This window comes from Paroedura picta, chromosome 11 (assembly GCF_049243985.1).
Source record: "Paroedura picta isolate Pp20150507F chromosome 11, Ppicta_v3.0, whole genome shotgun sequence".
Lineage (NCBI taxonomy): Eukaryota > Metazoa > Chordata > Lepidosauria > Squamata > Gekkonidae > Paroedura > Paroedura picta.
In genome coordinates, this window is record NC_135379.1 from 27,290,909 (window position 1) to 27,298,909 (window position 8,001).

Below are 8,001 nucleotides of genomic sequence, written 5' to 3' on the forward strand. Positions count from 1 at the left end.
GTCCCCATCTGCAGTGATCTTGGAGCCCAGGAAAATAAAATCTGTCACTATCTCCATTTCTTCCCCTTCTATTTGCCAGGAATTGAGAGGGCCGGATGCCATGATCTTTGTTTTCTTGATGTTGAGTTTCAAGCCAACTTTCGCACTCTCCTCCTTCACCCGCATCAACAGGCTCTTTAGTTCCTCTTCACTTTCGGCCATTAGAGTGGTATCATCTGCATATCTGAGGTTGTTGATATTTCTCCCTGCAATCTTGATCCCAATTTGTGACTCCTCTAATCCCGCATTTCTCATGATGTGCTCTGCATACAAGTTAAATAGGCAAGGCGACAGTATACAGCCTTGCCGAACTCCTTTCTCAATTTTGAACCAGTCAGTGATTCCATGTTCAGTTCTCACTGTTGCTTCTTGACCTGCATATAAATTTCTCAAGAGACAAATAAGATGCTCTGGTATTCCCATCTCTTTAAGAACTTGCCACAATTTGTTGTGCTCCACACAATCAAAGGCTTTAGCATAGTCAATGAAGCAGAAGTAGACGTTCTTCTGGTACTCCCTAGCTTTCTCCATGATCCAGCGTATGTTGGCAATTTGATCTCTAGTTCCTCTGCCTCTTCGAAATCCTGCCTGTACTTCTGGAAGTTCTCGGTCCACATATTGCTGGAGCCTAGCTTGTAGGATTTTGAGCATAACTTTGCTAGCATGAGAAATTAGTGCGATGGTGCGGTAGTTTGAACATTCTTTGGCATTGCCCTTCTTTGGGATTGGAATGTAAACTGACCTTTTCCAATCCTGTGGCCATTGTTGAGTTTTCCAAATTTGCTGGCATATTGAGTGTAGCACTTTTACTGCATCGTCCTTTAAGATTTTGAATAGTTCAACTGGAATGCTGTCACTACCACTAGCTTTATTGTTGCTCAGACTTCCTAAGGCCCATTTGACTTCACATTCCAGGATGTCTGGCTCCAGGTCAGTAACTACCCCATTGTGGTCATCAGGGATGTTAAGCTCGCTCTTGTATAGTTCTTCTGTATAATTTTGCCACCTTTGTTTGATCTCTTCTGCTTCTGTGAGGTCCCTACCATTTTGGTCCCTTATCATACCCATCTTTGCATGAAACGTTCTCTTCATATCTCCAATTTTCTTGAAAAGATCTCTGGTCCTCCCCATTCTATTGTTTTCTTCTATTTGTTTGCACTGTTCATTTAAGAAGGCATTCTTATCTCTTCTAGCTTTTCTCTGGAATTCTGCATTCAATTGGGTGTATCTTTCTCTTTCTCCCTTGCCTTTCACTTCCCTTCTCTCCTTAGCTATTTGTAAAGCTTCCTCAGACAGCCATTTTGATTTCTTGCATTTCTTTTTCTTTGGGATGGTTTTAGTTGCTACCTCTTGTACAATGTTGCGAACCTCCGTCCATAGTTCTTCAGGCACTCTGTCTATCAGATCTAATTCCTTAAATCTATTTGTCACCTCCACTGTGTATTCGTCAGGGATATGATTTAGTTCATACCTGAGTGGCCTAGTGCTTTTCCCTACTTTCTTCAATTTAAGCCTAAATTTTGCAACAAGAAGCTCATGATCTGAACCACAATCAGCTCCTGGTCTTGTTTTTATTGACTGGATAGAACTTTTCCATCTTTGGCTGCAGAGCACATAGTCAATCTGATTTCTGTGTTGACCGTCTGGTGATGTCCATGTGTAGAGTCGTCTCTTGGGTTGCTGGAAAAGAGTGTTTGCTATGACCATTGTATTCTCTTGACAAAATTCTACCAGCCTGTGCCCTGCTTCATTTTGTACTCCAAGGCCAAACTTGCCTGTTATCCCGGTTATCTTTTGGCTTCCTACTTTAGCATTCCAATCCCCCATGATGATAAGCACATCATTTTTGGGCGTTGCTTCTAGAAGGTGTTGTAGGGCTTCATAGAACTGATCAACTTCATCCTCTTCAGCAGCAGTGGTTGGGGCGTAGACCTGGATCACTGTGATGTTGAATGGTTTGCCTTGGATTCGAACTGAGATCATTCTGTCATTTTGGGGATTGTATCCCAAGACTGCTTTTCCTACTCTCTTATTGATTATGAATGCTACTCCATTTCTTCTGCGAGATTCTTGTCCACAGTAGTATACCTGATGGTCATCTGAATTAAATTCACCCATTCCTGTCCATTTTAGTTCACTGATTCCTAAAATGTCGATGTTCAGTCTTCTCATTTCTTGTTTAACCACGTCCAGCTTGCCTTGATTCATGGATCTGACGTTCCAGGTTCCTATGGAATAAAAATCTTTACAGCATCGGACTGTCTTTTCGCCACCAGTTACTTCCACAACTGAGCGTCCTTTCGGCTTTGGCCCAGCCGCTTCATTCATTCTGGCGCTACTCGTACTAGCCGTCTGCTCATCCCCAGTAGCATATTGGACACCTTCCGACCTGAGGGGCTCATCTTCCAGCGTCATATCGTTATGCCTATTGGAACTGTCCATAGAGTTTTCATGGCAAAGATACTGGAGTGGTTTGCCATTGCCTTCTCCAGTGGATCACCTTTTGTCAGAGCTCTCAGCTATGACCTGTCCGTCTTGGGTGGCCCTGCACGGCATAGCTCATAGCTTCACTGAACTACGCAAGCCCCCTTGCCACAACAAGGCAGCGATCCTTGAAGGGGGGGTTAAAACAATAAAAACATACATTTTCAAAGCCTCATCTTAAAACCCACCCAAACCAAGCTAACATTTTAGATGTGCTTGGGGTATTTTTTTTAGTTCTTTTAAAAATATTTCTCTTTATTATCCTTCCGATACTTCTTTCTTTTCTCTCTTTTTAGTTATATTTTGGCTTTTGTTTCCTTTAGCAATGCTTCCATTTCCCCCAAATGACACAGCAGAATAATCAGATTTCCCTTGCTTACAATGGCTGTAATTACTTGTGTGCTTCATGCACTTCACACTGATAATTCGTGCCAAATTCCAAAGAGTGAGTAGTTCAGCCTCTGAGTGGCTCTGCACATTTGAGCTGTATTCAGCATGGCACATCACTGAGCAGCCACTATGGGCATGTACTCAATATGATTGGAAGTTTGACAAGCCGGAAGATTCCTTAGGTCAGAGACAGATGGATGATGTCATTGATGGACTGTGCATCATTTGAAATCAGCTGCATTTCAAGCATCTGCGCTGATTTTGTAACTAAATGATCAGCAAAATTCATCATGTTGCCACATGTTCAGAAGTTATTGACCAAACTGTGCTTCCCTGGCCCAAAGTATTTGTGGTCCCGTGTAGAACACACAGTGAACACACTCAGCTTTGGGAGTCAGGCAGGCACAGTTAAGAAAATCCTTTCTTCAGGAACTATTTTTTTCCCTACCAAGTGGGGAGCAGGGAGCAGCTGTAGGAAAGCATCCTGAGAATGAGTGTGCTCAGAACATCGGAAATAGAAGGAAGGGAGGGGGAGGGGGAGAGTTGGTTCTTATATAACACTTTTCTCTACCCGAAGGAGGCTCAAAGCGGCTTACAGTCGCCTTCCCTTTCCTCTTCCCACAACAGACACCCTTTATCAGCGCTGTGGCGAGCCCAAAGTCACCCAGATGGCTGCATGTGGGGGAGCGCAGAATCGAACCCGGCATGCCAGATTAGAAGTCCGCACTCCTAACCATGACACCAAACTGGCTCCATTTAGAACAATGCCATTTAGAACACTATTTTTTTCCAGTGGTTTGAGGGTGCTGCTTTTCAATTGGACAAGGAATGGTCATCCATCCTCTGATTTTGATGAGAAACCAAGGTTACGTGGTAACTCCCCTGATCCAATTGAGATGAAACCCCAAGGAAAGGTCCTGCCTGCCAGGTTTGAGACTGACAGGAGAAAGTCTTGCTGTTTCAGAGACAATTACATTTTGACTTGCAGAGCAAAGTGTGACTGCATTGGCCTGCCCCTGAGTTTTCCCAGCATCCTCAACTAGTCAGTGGGCAAGGGCCTATTGTTTACATTCTTAAATAAAGTTTGCAAGGGCAAGCAAGGATGCTGTGTAGGATTGCCAGCCCCCGCTGCCTGCTGGCCACCGGTGGGAGACGAGGGGCAGGGTTGCCAGATCCAGGTTGGGAAACACCTGGAAATTTGGGAGTAGAACGCGGGAATGACAGGGACTTCAACTGGGCACCCTCCAAAGCATCCATTTTCTTCAGAAGCACTAATCTCTATAGTCTTCAGTTATGCTTCTAATACCAGGGGATCCCCAGATCCCTCCAGGAGGCTGGCATCCCTAACGCTTCATCATTCTCCACTTCACCATGCTGCAGGGGATTAGTTCCAGCATGTTTCTAAGACAGCAAAGAATCAGCAGTCATTTCCCAAGACTAGTAATTACCATTATCTAAGACAGGGGTAGTCAAACTGCGTCCCTCCAGATGTCCGTGGACTACAATTCCCAGGAGCCCCTGCCAGAGAATGCTCCTGGGAATTGTAGCCCATGGACATCTGGAGGGCCGCAGTTTGACTACCCCTGAAAGAAAACTGGATTTGAAAAAACAACTTGGTATCTGTTTGGATTATTTAATATCCAAATGCACAGGCAACATGGTGGTCCATACAATTCATGGTACAAGACCATCTGGATTTCTTAAGTTAACATGTTTCTCCCCTGCTGTCACAATAAAATGTCCTTGACGTGGGCTCGTTCTATTGTAGTAATATGAATTATTGGAGAGAGAAAGCTATTCAAGGGTATTTCAAATTGTCAGGGGAAGGCTGTTTATATAACATTTTATGCATCTAGTGAAATAATATATAGTCTACTCCATTTGAATAATATTTGAATAGGCTTCACACATTTGCTATTCTAGCTGAAGATGTTTAATATATGGTGATACTTCCATTTTTTTAATGGAATCTCTGGCATATTATTCTTGGCAGCTGGTTTTGCATGTGTCAGAGGTTTCATCCTGAGCATAAATGTATTACAGAGTCCTTTGCCTACCTGTCTGTATTTCGTAAACTTGGCAGCAATGTCTGAGAAGGCAATTTAATTATATTTCAGGTTTATTGTCCTTGGACCAAATCCCACGTCTTCAAATATACATAGATGCATGTGTCCTGAAATGTTGCAGAAGTTGTGTCATTTTAGTCCATGACCTGCATGTCGTCCAGTTCACCTTTCTCCGTCAGCAAAAGCCAGCATGGTTCCTGTAGCTTAATGTGCAGAGAAACTCACCCTGCAGTGATCACGTTGCCCATGGAATACCTCAGCAACAATGGTATGGCATGAGCTAATGACTGCACAAGTGGATGAATTCCGACCAAAGAGTGACCATTTCAGGCTGCAGCTGGAGAGTGGAGACAAGAAAGGCCTGTGCCCCTAGTGCAAATCCCATCCATCAGTGGAAATTAATGATGGATCCAAGGTTCATGTGAGAAACACCACAATGACAGTGGCAACCATGCCATTCCAGGTAGAAAATTCCCTGGTATCTTTGATTTCTTGGCAGCTAAAGTGGCAAAAGAGCCTCTTGTGGCGCAGAGTGGTAAGGCAGCCGTCTGAAAGCTTTACCCATGAGGCTGGGAGTTCAATCCCAGCAGCCGGCTCGAGGTTGACTCAGCCTTCCATCCTTCCGAGGTCGGTAAAATGAGTACCCAGCTTGCTGCTGGGGGGTAAACGGTAATGACTGGGGAAGGCACTGGCAAACCACCCCGTATTGAGTCTGCCATGAAAACGCTAGAGAGCGTCACCCCAAGGGTCAGACATGACTTGGTGCTTGCACAGGGGATACCTTTACCTTTACCTTAAAGTGGCAAAATAATTTACCACTCTCATCATTCTGGCCATGTAATGTCCTGCCATGAACCCTTCCATAAGTTACCTGCCACTCCTGTATCTTATACCTTGCCCTCATCTTCAGCTACCATGATCTTTCCCTTCTCCAATCCCATCCCCTAATATATTTCTAACTATGACTTTTGGTTCTCTAGCTCCAGCATCTGCTCAGCCATCTGTCCTCCTCAGGCAGTTCCTCTCTTCCTTCCCACTTCCTTTGCCTAGAAGTGTCTCCCAGAAAATATGCATGATGGGCTTCTCTTACATCTCCCCAATCCCTTCTCAAAAGCCTACTTCCTCTCTGAAGCCTTTGCACAACTCATTCCTTCCCTATTTTTTATGCAGTTGAAATGAATGAGGACAGCATAAGAGCATAAGAAGAGCCCTGCTAGGTCAGACCCATAGAGCAGTGCCTCTGAATGTGGAGACTCCCGTCGGTCACCATAGCCATTGAGAGACTTATCCGTCATTAATCTATCTCAGGGGTAGTCAAACTGTGGCCCTCCAGAGGTCCATGGACTACAATTCCCAGAAGCCCCTGCCAGCATTCGCTGGCAGGGGCTTCTGGGAATTGTAGTCCATGGACCTCTGGAGGGCCGCAGTTTGACTAAAAGTAAAGGTATCCCCTGTGCAAGCACCAAGTCATGTCTGACCCTTGGGGTGACGCCCTCTAGCGTTTTCATGGCAGACTCAATACGGGGTGGTTTGCCAGTGCCTTCCCCAGTCATGACCGTTTACCCCCCAGCAAGCTGGGTACTCATTTTACCGACCTCGGAAGGATGGAAGGCTGAGTCAACCTTGAGCCGGCTGCTGGGATTGAACTCCCAGCCTTATGGGCAAAGCTTTCAGACGGCTGCCTTACCACTCTGCGCCACAAGAGGCTCTTTGCAGTTTGACTACCCCTGATCTATCTAATCCCCTTTCAAAGCTATTTGTTCCTGTGGTCATCACTATGTCTCTGGCAGCATTAAAACACACATTTTAAACAGACTCTGTTTAAGGTATTTTCTTTTGTCAGTCCTGAATCTATTGCCCATCAGCTTCATTGGATGCCCTCAATTTCTAATATGGGTAGAGGAAGAAAAAATGTAGATAAACAGCCAGATAAATCTGCACCCCAAATTTTTGTTAGGAATTGGTGGAGGGCCACATGCTCTGATTCAGATGAGGAATACATTATTATTATTATTATTATTATTATTATTATTATTATTATTATTATTATTATTATTTGATTTATTACCCACCACTCTTGGCACACTGGCTTATGGTGGCTCATGCCCAGAAGGCAGCAGTTCTCCAGGAATTAGATTGATGGAGCAGTTGTAGGGATGGCGAGGAGGGAGCCAATCAGTCGCTCTTTCCTCAAACATGTTCCCAAAGCTTTGTACTGGGTCAGAATTGTTGGCGTGCTTTGGCAGAGTACCGCCCTGGAGAGCATGGTTCTGAGGCAATCAGCCCCAGGCAAACAGGCTGTGCTCAGTGAGCAACAGATCAAACAAAAGACCTCAACAGACCCAGACAAAAATATCACTCTCCAGCAGGCTACAAGCATCTATTCACCCACAAACTCTGTCTCTCACAAAGCAACTCAATTAATACTCCCCACTTTCTCAGAAGTTCTCAACTTTTTTACCATTGAGAATCCCCTGAAACATAGTTCAGTAGAGAAACCCCAGAAGTGGCGCAACCATGCAAAATATGATCAGGAAGCATAGCTGTGAAGCACCTGCCCGGGGCTCCCCCCCTTCCCACTCCATCAAGGTCCATTGTTGGCCATTTGGGGAGGAGTGGGTGGTCATGTCACTCAATAAATGTTTAACAAATTTGAAAAAGATATTAAAATTAATTAATTCCCTCATTCAGAAAACCTTTCCAGGGCTGTCCAGAAACCCCAGGGTTTCACAAAACCCTGGTGTAGTAGTTAGTAACAGCTGCGTCTAATCTGGAGAGTTGTGTTTGATTCCCCACTCCTCCACAGGAAGCCTGCTGGATGACCTTGGGCCAGTCACAGTTCTCTCAGAACTCTCTCTGTCCCAACTAACTCGTACGGTGTCTGTTGTGAGTAGAAGAAGGAAAGGCCATTGTAAGCCACTTTGAGACTCCTTTGGGTAGAGAAAAGTGGGGTATAAAAACCTCCTCTGTCTGTCTTTCTTAATCACAAGGGTATAAACATGTTAGCAATGATTATAACGAT